At 39.2% G+C, this 25,701-nt stretch overlaps 1 pseudogene; it reads right to left on the bottom strand.

Annotated features, from left to right (window-relative positions):
* Nucleotides 1–3,206: 3,206 nt before the first annotated feature.
* LOC134390092 (vomeronasal type-1 receptor 4-like) lies at nucleotides 3,207–4,147 on the bottom strand (annotated as a pseudogene).
* Between the last annotated feature and the right edge of the window lie 21,554 nt (nucleotides 4,148–25,701).

The following is a 25,701-nucleotide window of genomic DNA, read 5'->3' on the forward strand; positions in this document are numbered from 1 at the left end:
CTGCCTGAGGCCCAGTGGCCGCCTTTTCCACCTCAGCTACTCCGCGCCAGCCGCCGCAGCTGCCGCCATCTTGAAACTCCCCTTCATGAATTTTTTGAAGTACCCTCATATACAGATGGTAAATGAGCATATGAAAAAATGCTCAACATCATATGTCACTAGGGAATTGCAAATTCAAACAGCAGTGAGCTACCACTACACACCTATTAGAATGGCTAAAATGTAAAACACTGACACCACCAAATGCTTGTGAGGATGTGAAGCATTCATTCATTCATTGCTGGTGGGAATGCAAAATGATACAGCCACTTTGGAAGACAATTTCACAGTTTCTTACAGAGCTAAACGTAGGATTATGGTATGATCCAGTAATCACACTTCTAGGTATTTACCCAAAGAAGTTGAAAGTTTATGTACACACAAAAAACTGCGTAAGGATATTTATAGCAGCTTTATTCTTAATTGCCAAAACTTTGAAGCAACCAAGATGTCCTTCATTAGGTGAACGGATAAATACACTATGGTACATTCATACAATGGGATATTATTCAATGCCAGAAAGAAACGAGCTGTCAAACTATGGAAAGCCATGAAGGAAACTTAAAGGCATATTACTAAGTGAAAGAAACCAATCTGGAAAGGCTACATACTGCATGATTTTTTTAAAAATTTATTTATTATTACTATTATTTATTTATTTATTTACATTCTAAGATGTTGCAGAGCAGTGGGAGGGGAGGGAGAGGGGACAGGGAGGTAGGGAAATGGAGGTGGGGGTTGGGAGGGTGGGGCTTGCCCATGGCTGGCTCCTTCACTGGCCTGGTTGCAGAGGGAAGGGGTGTGTGGCTGAGGTACTCAGCACACCTTGACCCGGGCTTGAGGGCCCAGGGTACTTTCAGCTGTACTGCATGCTTTCAACTATATGACATTCTGGAGAAGGCAAAACTGTGGATACAGTAAAAAGATCAGTGGTTGCCAGTCCTTAGGGGGAAGGGAGGCAAAAATAGAGCACATGGCATTTTTAGGGTGATGAAACCATTCTGTATGATACTATAATGGTGGATATATGTCATACATTTGTCAAAAACCATAGAATGTGAACTCTAATGTAGACTATGGACTTTGGGTGATAATGATGTTATAATGTTTCATCAATGGAAACCGATGTACCATGCTAATACTGGATGTTAATAGTGGGGGAAGCTATGGGTGTGTGGGGGCTTAGGGTACATAGGAACTCTCTGTACTTTATGTCCATTTTTGCTGAGAACCTAAAACTACTCTAAAAAATAAAGACTATTTAAAAAAATTTTTTTTCATCACCCCAAAAGAAAATCCCATACCCATTAATCAGTCTCTTCCCATTCCCTCTTCTCCCCAGCTCCTGGCAACCACCAATCTGTTTTCCATCTCTAATGATTCACTTATTCTTGATAATTCATATAAATGGAATCATAAAATGTGTGGCCTTTTGTGTCTGGCTTCTTTCAGTTACAATGTTTTTGAGGCTTACCCATGTTGTAGCATCTATCAGTACTTCATTTTTATGGCTGAATTAAATACATAGCATTTTTTTGTTTATCCATTCATCTTTTGAGAGATATTTAGGTTGTTTCCACCTTCTGGCAACTCTGAACAGCACTGCTATGAACATTAATTTCCTATGGCTGCTCTAACAAATTACCAAACTCGGTGGCTTAAAATAATAGAAATCTATTTTCTTACAGCTCTGTAGACCAGAAGTTTGAAATCAATCAGTTTCTTTGGGCCGAAGTCAAGGTGTTGGTAGGGTCACATTCCCTCCAAATGCTCTAGGGGAAAATCTGTTCTTTACTTTTTCCAGTTTCTGATGACTGCCGGCATTCCTTGGCGTCTTAGCCATACCATCCTAATCTTTACCTCTATCTTCAAAACATCTTTTCCTCACTGTGTACTCTCCCTCTGTCTGTTTCTTATAAGAACACCTGTTATAGCATTTAGGGTTGTTATGGGTTGAATTATGTTCTCCAGAAAGATATGTTGAAGTCCTAACTCTCAGTTCCTGTGAATGTGTCCTTATTTGGAAACAGGGTCTTTGCAGATGTGGTCAATTTAAGATGAAGTCATACTAAATTAGGGTGGGTCCTAATCCAATATGACTGGTGAAAGAGAAAACAGCCACAGACAGACACACCAGAAGAAGATGGCCATATGACCACAGGGGCGGGGATTGGACTGATGCATCTACAAGCCAACCAACACCAAGGATTTCCAGGAAACACCAAAAATTAGAAGAGGCAAGGAAGGTTTGTCCCCTACAGGTTTCAGTTGAAGCATGGCCCCGAGGACACTTTGATTTCAGACTTCTAGCCTCCAGAACTGTTAGACAATAAATTTCTGTTATTTAAACCACCCAGCTGTGGTAATCTTTTACCCCAGCCCTAGGAAACTAATATAAGGGTCCACCTGAATAATCATCCAGAATAATATACTCATCTCAAGATCTTTAATTAATCACATCTGCAAAAACGCTTTCTTCCAAATAAGATAACACTTACAGGTTCTAGGGATTAGGACATCTTTGGGGAAGGGCATTTTTCAGCCTACCACAGTTGTTTTTATTTTCATTCCATTTAATGTAATTTCTAGTTTCCTTTTTTATTTCTTTTTCAACTCATGAGTTTTTAGTTCTTTAACCTATGTTATTTTGCTTTCCAAGCATTTGGGGGATTTTGAAGATATATTTCATTTAGTGATTTCCAGTTTAAACCCAAACTAGTCAGAAAACATGCTTTGTGTGAGTCGAATACTTTAAAGTTTATTGAGAATTGTTTTATACACCAGAATATGACCCATTTTGGTAAATGTTCCATGTGCCTTTGGAATGAATGTGTATCCTGCTATTGTTGTGTGGAGTGTTTTATAAATGTCAATTAGGCCAAGTATGTCGACAGTGTTGTAAAAATTGCCTAAGCTCAACTTGTACCTGGCAGAGCGGGCACACTCAGGTGTGTAACAGGTGACTCCCACCCTCCTGCTTCCAAAACACATCCTTCCCTCTCTGCCTCTAAGCCCCCCTCCAAGCCCAAAGCTCTACAACGGAAATTGCTTCTTATTTATACACTACTGCTTGGAGCATGAGTATTTGTACATACGGTGCTTGAAAAAAATATATAGATATATATAATTTAGGAAATTAAATTGATATTGCACAGAGATCAAGAGATTTATATTATTATGAGTGATGTATGGGATATTTTATTTCTCTAACAGAAGACAAAGCAAAACCTGAAAAAATGGATACGACTTTTAATGAGCACAAAAGGGCTGAAAGTTGGGAAACATGCATCCAGAAATACATTTGCATTCAGCAGCCACCAACTTGGAAAGTTAAACATGGTGATACAGGTTGAGGAGATTGAAGAAAGTGTGGAAAAAAAGACAAAGGTACACACAAGGATCAGAATATTCCGGGTAGCCTTTATCTCTGGAGAGAGGTTGGAGATTTGTCTAGAGCTGCGAATATATCTAACCTGGTGCTTGTGCCTGTAGAGAAAAAGCACCATGGAACTACTGGTCCAAGCCAAGGGTCCCAGGCACATCACATCAATGGAAGCACGCAGGAAGGCAAAGAGCGAGGAGTTGATAGGGTTAAGAACAGCACCAGAACAGTATCCAAAATAGTTCAGACTGATATTTTTTCTCTTCCTTGGGCCAGTCACTTTTAAAGCAACAAGTACGTTTCCCAGAAGATGCACCACCCAGAAAAGGAAACAGAAATGCCCAATATACTTTGGGATTCTGACTTTGAGCTCAGCCCACGTGGACTTATTGGGGATGACTGTGATGGCCTGGAAGATGCTCAGGAAGCAAGTGGAAGAGAGACGGACTTCCTGGGCCACTCTGTGAATATAAAACAAAAATTTACATTCAATATCCTCCAGGAAATTCTTCAACCCAAAAGATATCAATATATGAGGACTCCCTTACACAGAAGAACTAAGGAGTTGGCCAAGTCCACATGTTTGAGTATGTGGTCTGAGGTTCTCAACCTATACCCAGTGCAGAAAGTGAAGATATAAAGAAAAAGGAGGGAGAAATTCCCTAGGATTCCAGTACAGGTCTGGGATAGGAAAAAAATCCCCAATGTCAAGTCACCTGAATCCATTCTGTCAGTGGCTGGAAATAGCAATTTTATCCATATTCAGAGTTATCTCTAGGGAAAATAAAAGATTGAAGTTAGTTACATTGCAGATGAAATGTTTCTCCCAATTCCTCAACCTTTAAGAATACACTATTTAATACCTTCATATTCTAGCTGCCAACCCCTTCCCACAAGGAATCAATATTTACAACACAGTAGATATACATAAATATTCCAAATCATTTTAGTATTAGTATATATACATTACATATATGCATGTACACAAGCACATACAAACATATACACCCACATAAATGCAGGGAATTTTTACAGTGTCTTAAGATAAAATGATTGTTCCATACACATTTCAATCTTTTTAGTGTCACATTTACTTAAGGAAATTCTACTAACTCATCTGGTATAGTTGTAAGTCATTAGTTTAATGGCTGTATTAATATTCTATGACACAGATAACAAATTGATCCATGTATTTCCCTATTGATGTTTACTCACAAAATTTCCAATTATTCTGCCAATACAGAAAATGATGATGATAATGCACACATATTTTGTATACTCTTTCCTAGGTAATATTTTAAATGTATATGATGTCTTTTAATTATCAAACAAACTTATGAATTAGGTATGTTATCCCCATGTCACTGACAAGGAAAATGAAACACTTTCAGATTAAATAACTTGCCAATATCCACACATTTGATGAGTAGCAGCGCTGGGATTTGAACTGGCTCTGGGGACTTCCTTTAACTTTTACACCCCATGGTCTCTAATTATTACCCTCATTATATTTTTACTGAGCATATAAGAACCTTGATGTTTATTTATTGCAGCTGAGCAGCAACCTTATTCTTGCTTTTTGTTCTATGGCATAGATTTACAAAAGTGGGATGTTGCTTTAAAGAAGGAAAGGAGGGAGGGAAAGAAGGAAGGAGAGAAAGAGGCAAGGAAGGGAAGGGGAGAGGACGGGGTGACAGTAATGGTTTTCCAGGTAGGTGGAAACAAATTAGAATTCCACCAACAATGTAAGAGCGCACTGGTCTCCTTAATTCCCACCAGCACCAGTAATTTCATCATCTTCCCCCAGTTTGCTGGCCAGAAAGTGATATTGCATTGTTACTTTAATTTGCATTTCTTTGCTACAAGTAAATTTGAGTATTTTTCTATATATCTTTTTAGATTATTCTTTGTGAACTAAATTTTCATACCTCTTCCCCAATCAAATTTTGTAATCTGCAAAGCACATACTTTTACTAGATCGATTTATTTATGTATTAATTGCGTGTGTTGTTAATGGAATAGTCTCAAACAAATATTTCTACTTTGTATTTAGTCAAATTAAATGCATTATTACATAGTTTCCGCTTTCTTATCTTGTTTGATATGGTTGTCTCTGCCCCTTAATTTTAGGTGTAGTTACCTAGATGGATTTGTTTTGCATAATTTTATTGTTTTATATTTTTAATTTAAATATCTAACCTATCTGGAACTTAATTTTAAATATGATGTAAGACAGGGATGTTTTAAAATATTTTACATACACATAGAAAGTGTTATGATAAAACTATCAAATTAAACAACTTTCACTATTTAAGTACCATATGGTTTGTATGTCAGATCCTTATGAATACAGGGAAATATTCCTTATTTCTTTATTTTGTTAACTATTGTATTTCTTCCATTTTTGCTGTTTTTAGTTTATTTTGTACATTCAAGATTTACAACATAAACTTGTTTCACTGATTAATAATCATGAAAGATAAAAACAGATGTTAAAAATTGTGTTCATCTGAATATTAAAAGCATAATAATACAAAACTAAACTTTTTGTTCCCAAACCACATAGATCTGGTGATACTAGGTTGATAAAAGAAAAGGAGTAATTTACCTTTTAGTCAGAAACAAACCTTAAATGACAATGGTAACTTTGTCACCGCAATTTGTTTAATGTTTTTCTGATCTAGTTAATGCATGGAACGAAAAAAGAGAGGAATGAAAAATAATAGAAACCAAGCAAAACAAGAACTTATAAGTGTTAATTGTCTTTTAAAGCAAAATTAAATGAAAATGCTTAGGATTAATAGAGTTCAGTAAAAGCATGAATACAGGTAAATATAAAGAAATACATAGGTCTAGATCTTTATAAACCAACAAATAGCTTTAACAATTATGAAAATGAATTATAAATTTGTAGCAAGTAGGACAGTGTGCTGTTCTTAAAGGAATAAGAAAACAATAAAACAAAGGTGAGAGTCCAATAACGGAGGTTTGAGAAGAAAAGAAAGCAGGCAGATCACGTTTGGCAGGAGAGGACTTGTTTCGTCTCCCCCAGGTGATGGAGTATCAGACCATGCCCAAATGAATCAGCCAGAGGCTGTTTGGCTAGACCAGGCAGCAGATGAGGAAGCTGTGGACCACAGCAAAAGGGTGGAAAAGCTCAATCACCACGACTTCAAACATTCCCATGAAGTAGAAGGACATGGATAATGACCAAGCAAAGCATGGAAAACATACTTCACATACCCAGAAATGTGAAAAAAACACTCAAGTAATTATATATGGAATATCTTAGTAAACCAAGCATTAGAAAGAGACCAATTTTCAGCTCAGTCACAAAATAGCCACTCCTTTCAGGCTTCATTCCATGATACGTGATTGTCACCATTAAATGCTCCCCTGAATCACCCACCCACTAGCTGCCCAACACAGCTATTCACTTCCATTCAACACTAGCTCTTTAAAACCATCTACACCCTGAAGGAATTGATGAAGAAATAGAAAAATAAGGATAGAAAAATTGCACCAAGAGAAAAATATGTGTAGGAATAAAAGTAAGAATAAAAAACTAGCAAAAGGGATCATTTAAATCTCTGAATCCTCCAAACTTAAATTGCTACACATCTTCAACTATGTACTGAAGAAAAAGAAAACAGCAATATATCCTTGATCACAAGCACTTTGGATAAGAGACAAGCTTACTATCTCTATAACTATATCTGGCTCTGAGACATAGACAAACAAGCTAACAAAAATCTCCCAGCAAATGTCATCAGATTATGGGAGCTCAAAGATTTTATTTCTTCTATTATAAATAGAAAAATTTTAATACTATTTCTAGTATTTGTGTGCAAAAGTAACATTGGCACAGGAAAATTTTGAATTCTAAAACACTTCAGAAATCATCTTCAGTTAGAGTCAGAGTTAAAGAGCAAATGGGTAGCCTTGGAAGATTACCCTACATAAAACTAATAGAGACAGAAAGGTTGAGAATATCTGAACCCTTTCCAAGTCTAACCCATATTGCAGAATATTCTATTCTAAGTTCTCAGAAAGTAATAAGACAATGAGAAATGTGTGTGTTTATTAAAAGAAAATTATCTCAGTCTCAAAGCACAGAATTCGAGGAATATTGAACACAATGAGAGAGTCTGAATTAGAAAATCATTTAAGTCTGGGACATAGAACATAGAGGCATGGGGTTAAGTGGCCTGGACTTTGCCATATGATAGAAAGATAGCATGTTTTAAGGTACTTGAAGACAAGCAGATGAGAGGATGGGCAAAGAGAACGAAAGAGAAAGGAAGAATGTGAGCAAGGGATAGTTAGAGCTACACAGACTACTACTAAGACAGATAAAATATTAAGAAGTTTTGGTTTTCTGTAAGAGTAAGAGTGATATTTGATTGTTTCTACTGAAGGATTTTTTTTCTCAAGTGAATCAATGCTTTACTAACACTAGATGAAAGACTAGATAATGAATAACGACAGATGACAATAATTATATCTAAAAGGTATTTTTAAAATCTACAAAAGGATCTAAGGTAGAGAGCCAGTGTAGAAGCACTCAAACAGGAGAAAAGGTGTTGGTGAAAAATAAACAAGCAATAAACTTATAGACAGGAATCAGAAACAGAAAAACCAAAGACTAACAAAATAGGGAATAATCACTAAATGAAAGATAATGACTCACCATAAAAGCTTAATTTTCAAAGAGATTGATTTGGTATAAGGTGATTCAAGGAAATGACATACATATTTATACACACACACACTTACACATATGTGTTATTATAAAGAATATGTATTTCTCTAAGACAGTAAGTTATCGAACACAGATGTTGAGAGCTGAGGTGATTAGAAATAGTGGATTGTTTGAGAAAGCACAATGCAGTGTAAATACACCAGGTCAGGAGAAGCCCGGATGAATTTATTGTTGTTCATGTGGCCCCTGGACTTGATTAAAAATTGAGGGGACAGGCTCCCTGAAACCCATTTATGCTGCTGTTCTCCTTTGCATGCAGTGTGACACTGGCCACTTTGATTGGTATGACTCTGACATGGCGCTTTTTATGTTGCAATAACATGTTCTTTTAGATATACATTTTGGATGTGTGATGGAGTAAGAATGATCATAAAAGGCCAAATATGGGGAAAAAATTCTCAGCTTTATATGCTATATGAAAACAATGGCAACAGCTCTGATGTTACTAGCAAGTGCTCAGTTTGCTTTCATCTCAAAGAATGTCATGGCCACTGATTTCGTGGTTTTTAACATACAGTGATATGTTTACACTCAACAGTGAATGAAACTTTCTCAGGCCCACAAATGCTTAACTGAAGAGAAAACCCAAGCACCCAAGTGAATCACGTTCTCATTAAAAATATACAGACTGATCCACCAGAGCTCAGAGAGAAGGTTGTATACTAACATATATTAAATATAATCCATGTGATAATCCCTCTGATGATCTCATCTAACTATTTAAATATCTTGAGGTGTGTGTTATAATATTTATTTTGCAGATAAAAATGATAAGAGTAAGTACTTTTACCAAAGAGAAGATATAGATAAATTCAGAAAGCACTTTTGCTGGAAGACAAAGTAAGCAGTATCTAAGGCTGTTCGATGGAAAGGGCCTAGATCAGACTTTGCAATTGCAGGTGACATCTCTTTCCTCTCATTGGAGAGCCTGGTCAGCATCTATTTTCCAACATTTCCTCTAATCTGAAATATATGAATACTCACCGAGCTGACCTCTGCTGCTAGGACAGTGACTCAGGGGTGACAGTCCGTGTGTGTATGGTGAGGAGCAGTTAAACTCTGAGTTATAACTCTGGGAATCTCTGACCTCATCTCCTTCCAGAGCAGTGATTATTACGTCATCCACTGCAGGAATGACAGTGGCTGTAAGGGGACGTCATGCTAATTCTCTGAAAAAGTTTTATCCAAGGCATTAAGTATTGTAAGCAATTACTAGTGGTTAATGAAAATGCCCAGAGAGACTGTCAAAAGTACTAGAAGAGAAAACTTTCCAGCAATTTCCAGAGCGATGGTAAGCAGATATCCTCAGATGCAGTAAATGAGTATAAAGAATCTAATTCCACTTTCCAGATGAAATTATGGTTCCTTTGAGGGATAAACTTCCTTGAATGTGTAAGTCCATGTACTTCCTCACAAATCTTAGATACCCAGGCATTTACGATATAAACAGCAAAACAGAAACAAACAAACAAAAATAGCGTGTAATGGAGTTGCCAAGGAAATAGAAGTAAGGACCGTTTTCTCTCCCACCAATGTCATTTTAACAAAGAGGAAATGTTGATTATGTCCAAAACCATTGAGAGGAAAATTAATATACCCACATAGAAGTAGCTCCTGAATTAAGCTTGAAGGAAGTTTTGGGGAGATTGATGGCTACAGCAGCCTCAGTGGAACTATGGTTTTGAAGAAATTCAGAACGCGGAGGTAAACATTGTTGTGTAGGCAACTCTATTTAATACTTTAGAAGTGAAGAGAGGGAGGGGAGGTTTTTTAGTGTTTATCATACCCTCTGGTACACATTTGTCATACCAGAGAACTTTCTACATTCTGTTTATGAGATCCAATTAGCATGATGCTATAGTATAGTAGAATGTCGAAACTATCAAGATCCCTTCAAATATATTGTGACATAGAACAGAAAAGTTGCCATAGCCTGTCGGAAAGAGAGTGAGCATGAACTGCTTTTTTACCCAGGTAAGTGAAAATTGCTTTCAAACCTCTTCCCTGATAGAAATGAAAAAGAACACATTCTTCAGATAAATAGCCACATACCATTTGCCAGAATCTGTTGATCTGTTCCTGTAAGGTTAACAAATCTGTACAGCAGCTGCACAGGAAACAGCCACGTGGTTAGGTTTACGGTCGTTGACTCCAATCTGCCATGATCAATCTTGTTTTTGCAATAGCCATACTTGGGCTATGATGGGTCCTACATCCCCTTTATCTTCAAGGTTGCAATTCTACCTGAATGAAGTATCACTCTGCTTTACAATATTTTGATCAGCCAAGACAGTTTCAGAAATAATCACTTGGCCCTATTTACCATAATGAATTTTATTTTAGGTCATACAACCAGTATGTGTGCTCTGCCAGCTGCCAGATATATCCATCATAATTTTATAGCTACAGATCAGGGAAATGGCAATGAGGTAAATTCACAGACCCAGTGGATCCAACGTAAGATGGACTTGGGCCATGTAACATCTGGTCTCCAAATGGCTCGGTTTAACATGGAGGCTGTGATTGATTTTTATGTCACCCTGGTATCGGGGGGAGCTCATTATATATATCCAACAGCCCTCAATATACCTGGGTATATCCCTTGCCCCAGTGTATAGTTACTTGGGTCCATAGCTAGAGGTTCCTTTTGGCAGAGACTGTATAGTGGATATATGTTTTCTATACTTGCAGAAGCTCTGTTGTTCCATTCTCAAGGACACCCAGGTCCCCATTCAAACAATGAGCTCTGTGTGTAAGAACTAGTTCAGATATCAAAATTGTGTGAGGGACTATAATTTTCTGCTTAGTGGCTGAGAATAGTCTTCTGCACTCCTGCTCTTTTTAGTTTCTGGTTGTAGAAGATGAGCAATATCATCACTGTCTACCTGTCTAATTTCATTCCTGGGAATAAGGCCTACTTGCCACTGACACACATGCTTGTGGATCAAAACACCCAGGTTGCAAAGCCAGACTTGTTTCCCCTTATAGCAATTATACCCATCTTGCTTCCCATAGTGAAATGTTTCCATCTGGCCCCTGTTATGTGAAATTCTATCACCCTCAATAGTGCTAGGAAGCACAGTTTTATAAGTAGCTCTCCTGCCCTCACCTCGGACCTTCAGAAGACAGAGCTTCTCAGTGAGGCTGGTGCTCGCCTTACTAGTGCATTCTGTATCACTTTTGTGAGGGGAGTGGCCGCTGGACTCTCTCTAGGAACATAATCAGCTAGTGGGTTCTCTGGAATCACAATATAATTCAATTTTTACATTCTTCTTTGCTGAAACTCTGACCCTCAGTACAAATATTTGCCAAGGCCTTCCAGCATCTGCACTTCATTTAGTATAGCAACATTTTGTCAAATGTTCAAAGAGCCCTCCCAAGCAGTTAAGGACCAGCATTATGTGTTTTCATGGGATATTAAATACTGAGTCATTGCAAGTGCTGTCCCATCAGTAAACACTGCTGTGCTCAGCCTTCCATTCAACAGTAGGTGAAAACCCTCACGATCTACTTCTGTACCTGTTCCCCCAGTTCCTGTCAATACAAATTAGACACGTCACGCAGCTCATTTGGTAAACTGGTTATTTCCTCCTGTGGCAGTGACTATATTTCCCTGCCAAGCCTCTGCTGAGACATGAACCTAGTTGTTGGTTTAGAGGCCACGAGTGTGGGGAAAATAGGATAATTTAGTCAGGCTCCCTCGGCTGAGGTCTGGTTGGGGTCCAGCAGCACATTTCTTGTAAACAAGTTGTGTGTGGGTGGAGTTAGTGCACATGTGCACCAATGTGTCTTTTTAATTCTGTTGCTATTGTGTGTTCTTGAGTTTGTGAAGCAGAAGCTGGGGTGGCAGAGCCCGTGTCTAAAAATAGAGCATGTTTACTCTGCCGGCAGCTGCTCAGTTTTTCTTTGGACTTTGCTGGTAGCAGTTGAGTTTCTGAGTTTCTCTTTGTACTACCTAGCTCCTAGTGTTGTGTGTGCTGAATAAAGACTATTCCTGCTTCAGCCAAGGCTCCAAGGACCTTTTTGCCAGTTACCTAGCTCGTAGACCTGCGTGTGAAGGGTTTGTGAATGGGCTCTAGGGGTCTGTGAGTTCCAGACCCCAGCTCTAGCTCTACAAGGAGGAAGGGCACAAGTGGAATTTGGGATGAGGCAGCCACTTCAGGAGGCCTTTGTATGGCTACAAGATAATGGGAGACTGCTCTTCTCTTTAGGTCTGGAGGTTTTATAGGGGAATCTGGAAGTTTAGGGGTCTCAGGAAAATCTCAATATACATTTCCATACTTGGTATCAGGGTCTTACTCCTTCAGCTTTAGGGTCCTAATTTAGCGAAGAAGATTTGCAGAGTCTGTGCATTCAGCATCCATGGCCCTTCTAATGAAATCCTGGCCACAATTTGCCTTCTCACTGAAGAAGATGAAGCGCTGTTTAAATGTTGCCATGGAGGGATTCTGGTTTTCACAGCATGTCCTGAGGTTATGGTTGGCCAAACATCCAACTCCAGAATCCTTCCAGTCACTTTTGCCCGATATATTTCAAGTGCTAGAACTAATGCATGAACCAGTGCTTCCCTTTCCATCTGCACCTCATCCTAATCCACCAGTGTTACTGCATGACACTTATCACCAGCAGAACAGCCCTCATTGTCATTTTGACTGCTGCCTGCTTACTCTACCAATAATTGACAGTTCATCACTTATTATAGCAGTGGTTTTAGATCTGGTTCACCCAAAGAAGACCCTGAGACAAAGACTTAAATGACATACTTTATTTGGAAGATGATCCCAAGAAACAAAAGGGAAGAAGTGGGAAAACGAGACAGGGAAGATAGAAAAGCTATCCAAGGTGGCATTAATGAGCAGGTTTCTGCTCACTCCCACTGGGGGAATCTCTGAGAAACAATGTGGAACAAACTCATAATCCTCCCAATTGAGTATGTGAGGCTGCAACGTTTATCCACCAACTGCCAAGCCCCATTGTTTGACTTTTACTCCCTGCTACCTGTCTGTATTCAGCCAAGTAAGCTCACGTAACACCAAAGAAAGGCTCAGGCAGAGATAAATGCCCAGACCTGGGATATACTATGAGGACAGCACACCAGGAAGCCTTCTTGCCTTACAGTTGTAGCAGAACTTGGGTAGACCAAGGGAATGTAGAGGGGGCACCAACAGTGTCTGATACACATCTCAATACAATTTAGTGAGCAAATCAGGGATTCCATCCCCCAAAGACGATCAATGGAACAACTCTGTTCCTCTTAGTTGGGGACCTGAGAAACTTGCCATGTTGCGTATAAATTTGTTCAAAGCACAGAGCAGGTCCAGATAATCATATTTTTTCCAAATCCTTATTTAATTCAGGAAAAGACATTTTCTCATTAGGAGACATTTAACAGAGTTCTTTAAGATGATGAAATTGTGTCTGTTAGCCATGGGCATCCTGCCCTCACACAGTTTAAGAGCTGCTGATTTATTTTCACAAGAAGGATGAGGCTGACCAAATTGAGAGCCACTGAAACACCTAATTATGGGGAGAAATTATGGATTTTCCTAAATTATTCTTCTATACGAGAGAAAGTGTGTCAGTCATGAAGTAGAACTACAGTTTTTAAAAGGCTGATATTAAGAAAAAAGAATTAGAAAATCATAGGTCATTCCAAAAGGCTATTTAAATACCAATGTGCAATGAATTTTCTACCAGAAAAGCAATGAAATTAAATTTCCACAGTGGAGTAGATGCTATACGAAGGAATGTGGCAAAATCATGTTTCTCATTCCATTCTACAGAGGCATTGTTTCCCTTTGCATCTAGGTGGAGTCCTATGAGGCCCATTGCCCATGGGCTGCCATGCACCAAGTCCTGCATGCCACTGCTGGACCAGAGTGGTTAAGGAGTGGTGTGTCCCCACCATTTCTTTCCATCCCACCTGAAAGTAGTGGACTCTGAGGCCACATAAGATGGTGGAGCCACATTGGACTGCTGTGCCAGTGGGAGATAAAGTTCTTGTGTTAACTCACTGAAAAATTTGGTGCTTACTTTTTCAGGAACTGGTATAGAGAATATCAACCTTATACCTAAATAATGGCCCTTAGGATATGACTTTGGCAGAGATTCAATATGGTCCATGTGCTCCCCACATGCAGAGGATAGAAACATTAGATTCCTTTGTGTCAGACTGGACTGATTATGCTTTTGATGTGGTGTAATTGTTTGGTTATTTTGCAGGTTTATATTTACTTTCATGATCTAGTCACCAGAAGATATTTTCTCTCTCTTTTTTAAAATTATGGACCTACAAACTCTCAGCAAGTTTTTTATTTTCATGTAAACAGAATGGGTTTTTGAAACACAGTTCTTTCAAAATCACAGTAAAGATGTAGCTTGCAGGTAAATTTGACTGAAATTAATTCAAGAGGCATACCAATGTCAAAGGCATTTGACTACACATTGTTTTATCAATTACATATTGCTACATATATATGTGATACCAAAGAAACCACCCCCAGAACTTCACAACTTCAAATAAATCACTTATTTAGCTCATGTTTTTGTGGGTTGGCAGTTTGGGCCTGACTTGGCTGGGCTGTTCTTCCAATCTGTTTCTGGTTCAGCTCCATCTCAGCTGGGCTCACTCATGCATCTGCAGCCAGGTGGTAGGTCACTCAGGTGCTCCTTGTCTTGAGTGGCATCACCGGTAGGTCTGGAGGATGGTGATAGTCCACTCATGTGATAGGAATAATGAGGCCGTGCATCTCTGTCACCTAACACGCTAGCCCAGGATGGTCCATTCGGCATGGGCATGGTCCCCAGAGAGAGAGAGAGAGAAAGCATGACTGTCCTCTCAAGGCACAGGCTCTGAGATGGCATGTATCAATTTTACTGCTTTGTATAGGTCAAAGAAAGTCACAAATCCAGACCTGATTCAAAGGGTAGAGAAATAGGCCTCATCTTGATGGGAAGAGCTACAAATCCTCATTGTGAAGGAGCACACTTACAAGAAGGCATGGATAATTTTACCCATTTCTGCAATCTACTCCAGGTCTAGATTTTTCTCTTTTGCTCTCTAGAAACTACTACCCATGAGCGTTCAAATTTATAACAATTGTCTATAATTAAGATAATTCCTAATTTGCATATCTTCCCCAGAACAACAAAAACCTATTCTCTTTATAAAGCTATTCACTAACTATCAATAGTTTCTTGAGAAAGTCCAGTGAAGGCCTCAACCTCTCCATGGGCTTATCAAATATTTATCTTAAAAATGCAGATCTTTTCAGAAAAAGGCAGGAGGTAGGTTGGGATTGTGCAGCAATATGTTTTATATACTTCTTGATATTTTATCACACTCTATTGAGCAAAAATATCTAATTCTATAATTCTATATTTTTCCCCATGAAAGGGCTGGAAAATATAAAACACAATTAGACCTCTTCCAACTCATGTATCTGAATCTCTGATTGTTATTTTATCTTCCTCATGTTGGGTGTGACTCATGTTTATTGTGCCCTTTGGAATATTGATTTAGGGACAAATCAGGATGTTTAGATTTGTCTGAAATTCCTGTAACCTCAAGAGAAATAATTTTTTCCTACCTTTGTCAGTGTTGGAGAAATATAATTAAACACAACATTTTCTCGCAACCTAGAAAACCTCCCCACAAAGGTAAAAGAGAAAGGAAACAGTTTTAATAAGCATTAAACCAGAATGTGATGTATATCTGCAAAGAGACTGCAGAGACAAAAAGAAGTCTCACCCTCTTATGTAGCCAAGTGGATGCTCCCTGTTATACACGTTTTCAAAATAAACAATAATTAGTCCTCAAGTAAGAGGACTTGGCAGCATCGTTTATTACACACAGTTCAGTCAACATTCACCTGGTAGTTGGGGTGACCATCTGTGTAAGTTAATTCGTTTTATACAAAGGAAAAAATAACTTCTATCTTTATAACAGGAAGTAGTTTTGGAACTGGGAGTAAGGCACTCACCAAAGTTAGGCTCCTACCCACCCACAGAAACTGGGAGATAGGGGCACTAACATTTCACTAAAATGGAAACATCAAGGGAGATAGTGCCCCTATGGCTCCCAGGTCCTTGAGAAAGACATTCCTCGGTCATGAAGCCAGCAAGAGGCTTAGCTCCTAAAAAGAATTATACACGTTTTGAGACAGAGAAAGAACTTACAATTACAAATTTTATAAACTAAATGCTCTGAGAAAATGGAAGGGAGGGAAATCACTTCCTTCATTTTCAACAGGGAGCATTAAGCTTCATTTTTAATTTGTACATGTAGTCTTCAAAAGTTCATTGTATTAGTCCATTTTGTGTTGCTATAACAGAATACCTGAGACTGGGTAATTTATAAAAACCAGAGGTTTATTTGGCTTATGATTCTGGGACAGCTGCATCTGGCACAGGCCTCGGGCTGCTTGTACTCATGGCAGAAAGTGGCAGGCAGCCAGCAGGTACTAGCAGATCTCATGGCAAGAGGAAAGCAAGAAAGAGAGAGAGGGGAGGTGCCAGGGTCTTTTAAACAACCAGGTCACGTGGGAGCTAATAGACTGAGAACTGACTACCCGTCCTTTCAGGGAGAGCATGAATCCATTCATGAAGGATCCACCCCCATGACTCAAACAGCTCCCAACACTGCCACACTGGGGATCAGATTTCCACATGAGTTTGGGGAGCACAACACATCCAAACTCTATCTTTCATGGAAAGATTCATATTATCTTTTAATTTCATTTTTCCACAAACTTTTTGAAGCACCCTCGTATTGGCCCTTACATCAAGTGGGAGCTCTTTTGTGTTAACCATGATTGTCATAAACTGTGGAGTTTAGAGGACTTGTAATTCTCATCAGTTTAGCATTAATTCATTTCCATCATCCATTAGATTATAATTAAATCTTATGGGCCAGAAACACGCCTGGACTATGTTGGTTCAGAAGTCTCTCTCTTCAGAGAGACAGATTCCTTTTATCAAAGAAATTATATTCCACAGAAGGAAACAGACAATAAACAGATAAATAAATTTACTTAATAATGTATTTACAATCTAATTACAGGTACAGTTAAGGGTATTGAGGATAAAACTGTCTAGCAGCATGGGAAATGTTATTTTTAGGAAAATCTTTATGTGGAGATGGTGTTTGAGCTGAGATGTGAAGGAAGTGATGAAGGAACACAGAGAAGGTGAGGGGACTTGGTGTCACAAACAAAGAGAAATTGAGAAAAACCGAGATTTTTGGCCTGAGCAAGGAAATGAATGTAGGTGGCATTTACTATGAGTGGGAACACAGAGAAAATGTACATTTGTGGGAACAGAAAGAATTCTGTTTTAAACATGTGAAGTTTGAGCTGCTTTTAAACATAAAAATACAGATGTCAAGTAGAAAACAGGTGACATAGTTTTTAACTCACATTACATGCCAAAGAAGGGTTTACCAATAAGGGAATCATTAGTATTCAAACATCATTTAAACCAGGGATCCAGACTTCCTTTTCTGGCTATGATGGAATAATTTGTGGAAGACTCATGCTCCCATGAGAAACATATTAAAAAGGAAATAAGATTGTGAACAATTAACCTGTATATGACATCTTCAGAGAGCTGCCTAGGCAACTAGGATTTGAGTGGGCAGAATACCAAAGGGAAGGGAACCAGAGTGGTGAGCCAAAAGTCCTTAGCTGATTTTTGCCTATGGGCATTTGGATGCTAATAGCATGAAGGAGCCTGAAAATCCAGGCACAAGGAGGTCTCAGCAGAGTTGCTGCTAAGAGACCAAGAAGTGAGCAAAATAAAGTGGCCACACAGATTTGTGATGGAAGGATGTCAGGATTCGGTGGCCAATGTTTCATGGAAAGGAGGCAGAAGGATGAGACCACAACATCTGATTTGGTTTCTCCTTCCCCTTGAGGCATTTGTCAAATTCTTGGACTGTGTTGAGTAGGAGACGAAGAAGCTGAACAGATAGCCTCTAAAATATGTCACAGGCTGAACAGAAAGCCTCTAAAATATGCCCTCTCAGGGTTAAAGAGGAAAATAAGGGAATTTCAAGACCCAACAAAGTAGAAGGACTCTTAGTAAACACACTGCACTTTGGGTTGGGAACATCCCAAAGTGCACACCTGAAATAAATCAAGGTGATCCAGAAGTGGATCTTAAAAGCAGTGCAGTCTTAAAACACTGCAAACCTGCCTTCTGTCATCTTGGTATCTTGTCTGATTAAGATCATCTTTCCCAGTCTTGATGAAAAAGTGAATACATATTACTTAAATAGATCAATGGAACATAATGGAGACCCCAGAAACAGACCAACATATATACTATCACCTGATTTTTAACAAAGAGGTCAGTGAAATATAATAAAGAATGGCTTTTCAACACGTGGTGCTGTGATAGTTGGATATCCTTACAGAAAAATTAATTCACAACAAATTACAGATTTACATATGGAATGTTAAAAGAACAAAGATTCAAGGAAAAGTAACTTTGTGGTAGGCAAATGTTTCTGAAAAAGGAAAAGCATAGTCTGTTAAAGAAAAAAATGATAAAATAGACTTCATTAAAGTAAGAACTTCTGTTTATCAAAAGTCACCACAGAGAGGCACAGGGGAATTTGAGGGGAGAGGGCAGTAATGGAACTGTTTTGTACCTTGATTATGGTGTTGTTACACAACTGTAGGGTTAACTAGGTTAATTCACAGTATTTCTCAGCCAGAGAAATGCTGGCTGTGTTCAGGCAGGAAAGGGTTTATACCCCAAAGGAGCTATAGGACTTATTCAACATGTACCATCAAGACCAGGGAGGTCTTCAATGTGTCACAGATCTCTGGGCCTCAGTATTTCTTTCTTTTAGGAAGGAAGTAGAATAGAAATGCCTTCATTGGTGACTGTGAAGATTAAATGCTTAGAACAATGGCAGACAGGTGGGAAGTGCCCCCAAATTGTTAAGGTTCCTGAACATCTGGTGGATGAAGCAAGGAACAAGCCATGAATGATGAGTGCCCACAGTCTTCCTCTCAGACCACCATGGCTCTGTCTGAGCTGTCTGCCTCACCACCTGGGTCTGCACTGGATGCCAAGTGTGCTTGGCAGATGTCACGTGAGCCACCTCCACCCCACATGCCTATCACCTCACCCAAGACAATGCCTCTGAAGTTGTGAGTACCTCAAGGTCTGTGGGCCACACACCTTCTCCTGAGTCTACCTGAGGCCATGTTATTGTTTAATGAACACAAAAGGTTTCCATTTTCACAGCCCTCCATGCAGTTTCTAAACTCAATGCATGCAAAATCAGTGTCCTCCTCTCCCCCCAGCTCCTTGTCTCCTGCTGGGTTCCTAAGCTCCATATTTTCTCTCATGACCTCACCTTCTACCTGTCCAGCCTGTATACCTCCATCTGTGTCCCTCTCTGTGGCCCTATGCCCTGCATGAAAGCACTGGAACGTGCAGATCCATTTCCCCCCTGCCGTGACTCTTGGTCCTGGCCCCCTGTCCCCATTCCCAGTGCTCCTGCCTTGGTCCACAGCAACTCTGTGTCTCACAGGATCATTGCAGGACCCACCCAAGCCCTCTGGCCACATTATTCTACTTACTGACCAGGACCCTGTGACTCTCTGCAGTGCAGCTTTCAAGACCTCCTATCTAGACTTTTCTCCCATTCCACGTTTTCAGATGCTTCCATTCTTGCCCCTTGGGCCTGCCCTTTACATCACCTCTACCAGCTCCCTTGTGGCCTTAGGAGATTCATGCCTGTCCTGTAAATTGAGGATCGCTCTGGGGAGAGCACTTTCAACCCATGCTCAGGTAGAATTCAAGGTGGAGAAGGACCCTGGGGTGGATCAGGGCTCTGTAAGACAGAGTACAAGGACCAAGTCAAGGTCCCAGGGTGGGGGATGGGGGAAGGGAAAAGACGGGAGTAACAGCACTTGTGCTCTGGATTTGCTGGCTCTGGACCTGCTAAGGTCCCTTCTGGCATGAAGCAGCCCCAGATTCCTCACATGGATGAGGATGAGACTTTCAAGTTGTGTGGCCTCCATAGGACATGACTGGGCAGGGGCAAAGTTCCTGTGGCCCTGGGTCTCTACGCCTATATGACACTTACAGATGGCCCTTCAGGGCAGGCAGGTAGGTGGCTTGCTACTGCCCACCCATGCAAATGTCCACTCTGCTGTCTTTGTCCCTCTCCTTGGGCTTCCCTGAGTACTAGAGGTTCATTGGTGCCACTCTGTGATACAGCACCCAGGAGTGGGATCCTCAGCCTGCCCCAGGCTAGGATCTGGGTGGTGCTCCTTCCTGATGCTCAGGATGGATGTGTTCTCCCCTGAGCTTGGGGCAGAGACACTCAGTATTCTCTGGTGGCCTCAAAACCAACCAACCGCCCTTTAGTGGAACAGAATTTATTCTCACACCACCTGGATGCTACATCTGAGAATGATGAGCAGAGGAGCCTAAGTCAGGCTCCTGGATTACTTTGCCTTGCCTCCAAGTTTCTGTCTCTCTCTGCCTTTTTTTTTTTTTTTTTTTTTTGTCTTTTATGTTCTTTCTCTAAGTCTCTCTCTCTCTCTCTCTGAGTTTGTCCTGTTATTTCTTTTCCATCTTTCCCAGCTTTTTTCTACTCTCTCATAATTTACTCATCCATCCAATCTGTCACACATTCAACAAATATTGACTTGATACTTACTATGCACCAAGCACCATACCAATTATCTGGACGGCTAAGAGGAAACTTCAAGGGGCTGGGAACTCAACAGGGATCGAGAGAGCCACTGCCCTCCCCTCCCTAAGCACGCCAACCTTGTGCTTTTTCTCTCTCTCTGACTCTTCTAGGCTAGTCAGAGAGATCAGGAAAAGTGAAGCCTGAATTCTTTCCTTGGCAGGCCAGCTAGAGATCTCAGGACCCGAGGAACAACATAACTGTGAGATCTCTGGGTTTTCTTTTTGCCTCATATATTTTGAACTGTGTGCTGGAGAAGCTGGCAACCCCCAAACGCCAACAGGCACAGACAGAAAAAAAATTTTCCCCAAAAGCCATTCTCAGCCAAAGAATTAGAAAACAGGCAGCCTAGGAAGACAGTAAACTTTTAGACAGTAACAACTCCAACCAAGAATCACAGGAAAACAAAAAACAAAAAATATCTGTGGCCCTACCCCCACCCATGCCAGCAAAAGTTTAGTTGGAACCTACACTTCCACCCTCATTAAGCTATAACTAGGTACTGCTCCAAACGTGGTATCACAGAAGCTGAGTGAGGAGCCAGTACTTTCTCCCCACCCAGCAGCAATGAGATCTCCCCTATGGTATCACTGGAGACCACAGAGGGGTCCTGAACTTCCCCTGCTACCTATTGGTAATGAGGCACCATATTCTTCCCCATTGAGGTGGTGTCAGAAGTCACCTAGTGGAAAGCAGAATTTTCAGCACTGCCAAACAGTAACAAATGTACCCCCCACTGTACAGTGTCAGTGGGGAGCAATAACAAGTAACTCCACCCCCTGGCATGGGTTTGTCATATGAAGATGAGTGGGGTATTGGGAAAACTGGATATTCACATGCAAAAGAATAAAATTAGACCCTCATCTCACACTATATACAAAAATCTACTCAGAATGGATTAAAGGCTTAAATGTAAGACTTGAAACTGTAAAAACTACTAGAAGAAAACATAGGAGAAAAGATCCATGATGCTGATCTGGGCAATGATTTTTTTGGTATCACCTCAAACATACAGGCAACAAAAGCAAAAATAGATAAATGGGATCACATAAAACTGAAAACTTCTGTGCAGAAAGGGAAACAACAGAGTAAAAAGACAACTTATGGAACAGAAGAAAATATTTGCAACCATACATCTAATAAAGAGTTAATATCCAACATATATAAAGTATACAAACAACTCAATAGTAAAAAAACAAATAACCTGATTTTAATATGGGCAAAGGACTTGAATAGACATTTTTTGAAAGAAGACATACAAATGGCCAACACGTATATGAAAATGTGCTCATCACTAACCATCAGAGAAATGCAAATTAAAACCATAATAAGATATCATCTCACACTTGATACAGCAGCTATTATAAAAAAGATGAGATAAGTGTAGGTGAGGATATGAAGAATAGGAAACCCTTGTACGCTGTTGATGGGAATGTAGATTACTACAGCCACTATGGAAAACACTATGGAGGTTCCTCAAGAAATTATAAATAGAACATTTGTGTGAGCCAGCAAAACCACTTCTGGGTATATCTCCAAAGGAATTGAAATCAGTAACTCAAAGAGATATCTGCACTCTCATGTTTATTCCATCATTATTCATAAAAGCCAAGATAAGGAAACAACCTAAGTGTCTGTCAACAGACAAGTGGATAAAGAAAATGTGGTATATATATACAATGGAATACTATTCAGCCTTTAAAGAGAAGGAAATCCTGTCATTTGTGACAATATGGATAAACCTGGGCAACATTACATTAAGTGAAATAAGCCAGGCACAGAAAGACAAATATTGCTTGATCTCACTTATATGTGAAATCTAAAAAAGCTGAACTCATAGAAGTAGAAAGTAGAATAGTGATTACTATTACAGAGGCTGGACAAGGGAGGATTGAGAGGATGTTAGTCAAAAGATACAAAATTTCAGTGAGACAAGAGGAATAAGTTCAAGAGATCTATTGTACAACAGTGTATTGTATAGTCGAAAAATTGCTAAGATAGTAGATTTGAGGTGCTCTCACAGGAAAAAATAAGTATGAGGTAATACATATGTTAATTAGCTTGATTTAGCCATTTCATAATGTATACATATATCAAAACATTGGATTGTACTCCACAGATATATACAATTTTTATTTGTTGATTTAAGTAAATAAATAATTAATTAATTATCTTAGAAGGAGGACAAGTGGGCAACCGGGGTCTCCACACCCACTTGGCAGTAACAAGGAGGCAATGAGGCAGCAGTGCATCAGCAACACTCTCCCCCCATCCCCACCCCTGCCAAGGCGGTGTCAGAGGAGGCCAATTAAGACAGAAGATTTAATTAAGATCCTGAATCCCATTACATAATACCCGAACTGTCCAGATATCAATAAAAAAATCATTTATCACTCCAAGAATTAGGAAAATCTCAACTTAAATGATAAAAGAGAATCAACAGACTTCAACACTGAGAGAACAGAAATGTAAGAATTATCTGACAAAGACTTTAAAGCAGCCACCATAAAATTATTTTAACAGGCAAGCACATTTGAAGGAAATGAAAAATAGAAAGTTCCAGGAAAGTAAAAGAAGATATAAACAGAAACAAAATGAAAATCTAAGAACTGAAAAAGAAAACAATCAATTTTTAAAACTCAGTGTATGGGTGGATTGGTCTGTTTGTTTTGCTATAACAGAAATACCTGAGACTGGGTGATTTATAAAGAACAGAGGTTTATTTGGCTTATGATTCTGGGACTGCTGCATCTGGCATGGGCCTCAGGCTGCTTCTACTCACAGTGGAAAGTGGCAGGGAGCCAGTGGGTACAAGCAGATCACATGGCGAGAGGAAGCGAGAGACAGAGAGAGAGAGAGAGAGAGAGAGAGGAGGTCCCAGGGATTTTTAAGTAACCAGCTCTCATGGGAACTAATAGAGCAAGAACTCACTCATTAATCTCCCCACCTAGGGAGAGCATTATTCCATTCATGAGGGATCCATCCCCATGATCCAAACTGCCACATTGGAGATCAGATTTTCATGAGTTCTGGGAGAACAATACATCCAAACTCCATCAATGGGCTTAAGCAAAATAGAGCAAACAGAGAAAAGAATCAGTGGATTTGCACAGAGAACAATAGAAATTATCCAATATGAATGCTAGAGAGGAAATAGAATGAAAGAAGATTCAACAGAGCTTCAAGAACTTGCGGGACTATAACAAAATATCTAACATTTACTGTATCATTGAAATCCCAGAAGGAGAGGAGAAAGAGGGTGGGGCTATAAAAAGTATTCAAAGAAATAATGTCTGAAATTTCCCCAAATTTAGCAAAAGTTATAAGCCTACAGATTTAAGAGGTTGAGCAAAACCCAAACAAGATAAACCAAAAGAAATTTATGCCATGACACATTATAATCCAGCTTCTGAAAACTAAAGGCATTGAAAAAAATTTAAAAGCAGAGAGAGATTACCAATAAGAGGAAAAACAATTCAAATGACATGCAGATTTCTCATCAGAAACCATGGAGGCCAGAAAGAAATAGCACAAGGTTTTCAAACGCTGAAGGAAAAAAACTGTTAGCTCAGAATCCTACATACGGCTAAAATATCCCTCAGGAATGAAAGGGAAATCAAGACATTCTTGGATGAAAAAAAAACTAACAGATTTTTTTTCACCAACAGACCTACCCTTAAACAATGGCTAAAGGAAGTTTTTGAAACAGAAATAAAATGATAAAGGAAGTAAGATTTCACTCAAACTTATAAAATGTGGACTGCAGTAGTAGACTGTGATAAGTTATGTACATATAATGTAACACCTAGAGCAATCATTTAAAAATCTATACAAAGAAATACACTCAAAAACTCTATAGACAGGGCCAGCCCCGTGGCACACTCGGGAGAGTGCAGTGCTTGGGTGTGCAGCGGCGCTCCTGCCGTGGGTTCGGATCCTATATAGGGATGGCCAGTGTGCTCACTGGCTGAGCGCGGTGCGGGCGACACTAAGCCAAGGGTTGCAATCCCCTTACCGGTCACAAAAAAGACAAAAAAAAAAAACCCCCAAAACAAACAAAAAAAACTCTAAAGACAAATCAAAAAGGAACTCTATAAAATGTTCAGGTAGCCCACAGGGATGCAGAAAAGAAAAAAGAGAAATAAGAAAGAAAGAGAACAAAGAGAAAATAAAAAATAAATAAATAAAACGGACTTAAGACCTAAAATATCAATAATTCTAATCAATGTAATGATATAAATACATTAATTAAAAGACTTGGTACAGTGTATTTTTAAAATGACCCATCTATATGTTGTCTGTATGAAACTCACCTCAAATATATCTATATAGTTAGGCTGAAAGTAAAAGAATGGAAAAGAATAAACTATGAAAATAATAATCATAAGAAGACAGTAGTGGTAATATTAACATCAGATAAATTAGATTTTAGAGCAAGAAAATCACCAGGGACAAGGAGAGACATTACAGAATAATAAAAGGGTTAATTAAGAAGACATAATAATTCTAAATGTGTATATGCCAGTTAACAGGGCTGCAAAACACATGAAGCAAAAATGGATAGAGCTAAAAGATGAAATAGACAAATCCACATTTATAATTTCAACACCCCTCTAATCAGCAAGTATATGGAAGAATTCAACAGCACTATCAACCAATAGAGTCTAATTGATAATTATAGAACACCCTGCCCAGCAACAACAAAATATACATTCTTTTCAAGCACCCACAAACATTATTCAAGATAGGCACATATTCTGGGCCATGTAACAAATCTCAACAAATTTATAAGAATTGAAATCA

The sequence above is a fragment of the Cynocephalus volans genome, chromosome 11 (genome assembly GCF_027409185.1).
Source record: "Cynocephalus volans isolate mCynVol1 chromosome 11, mCynVol1.pri, whole genome shotgun sequence".
In the NCBI taxonomy this organism is placed as follows: domain Eukaryota; kingdom Metazoa; phylum Chordata; class Mammalia; order Dermoptera; family Cynocephalidae; genus Cynocephalus; species Cynocephalus volans.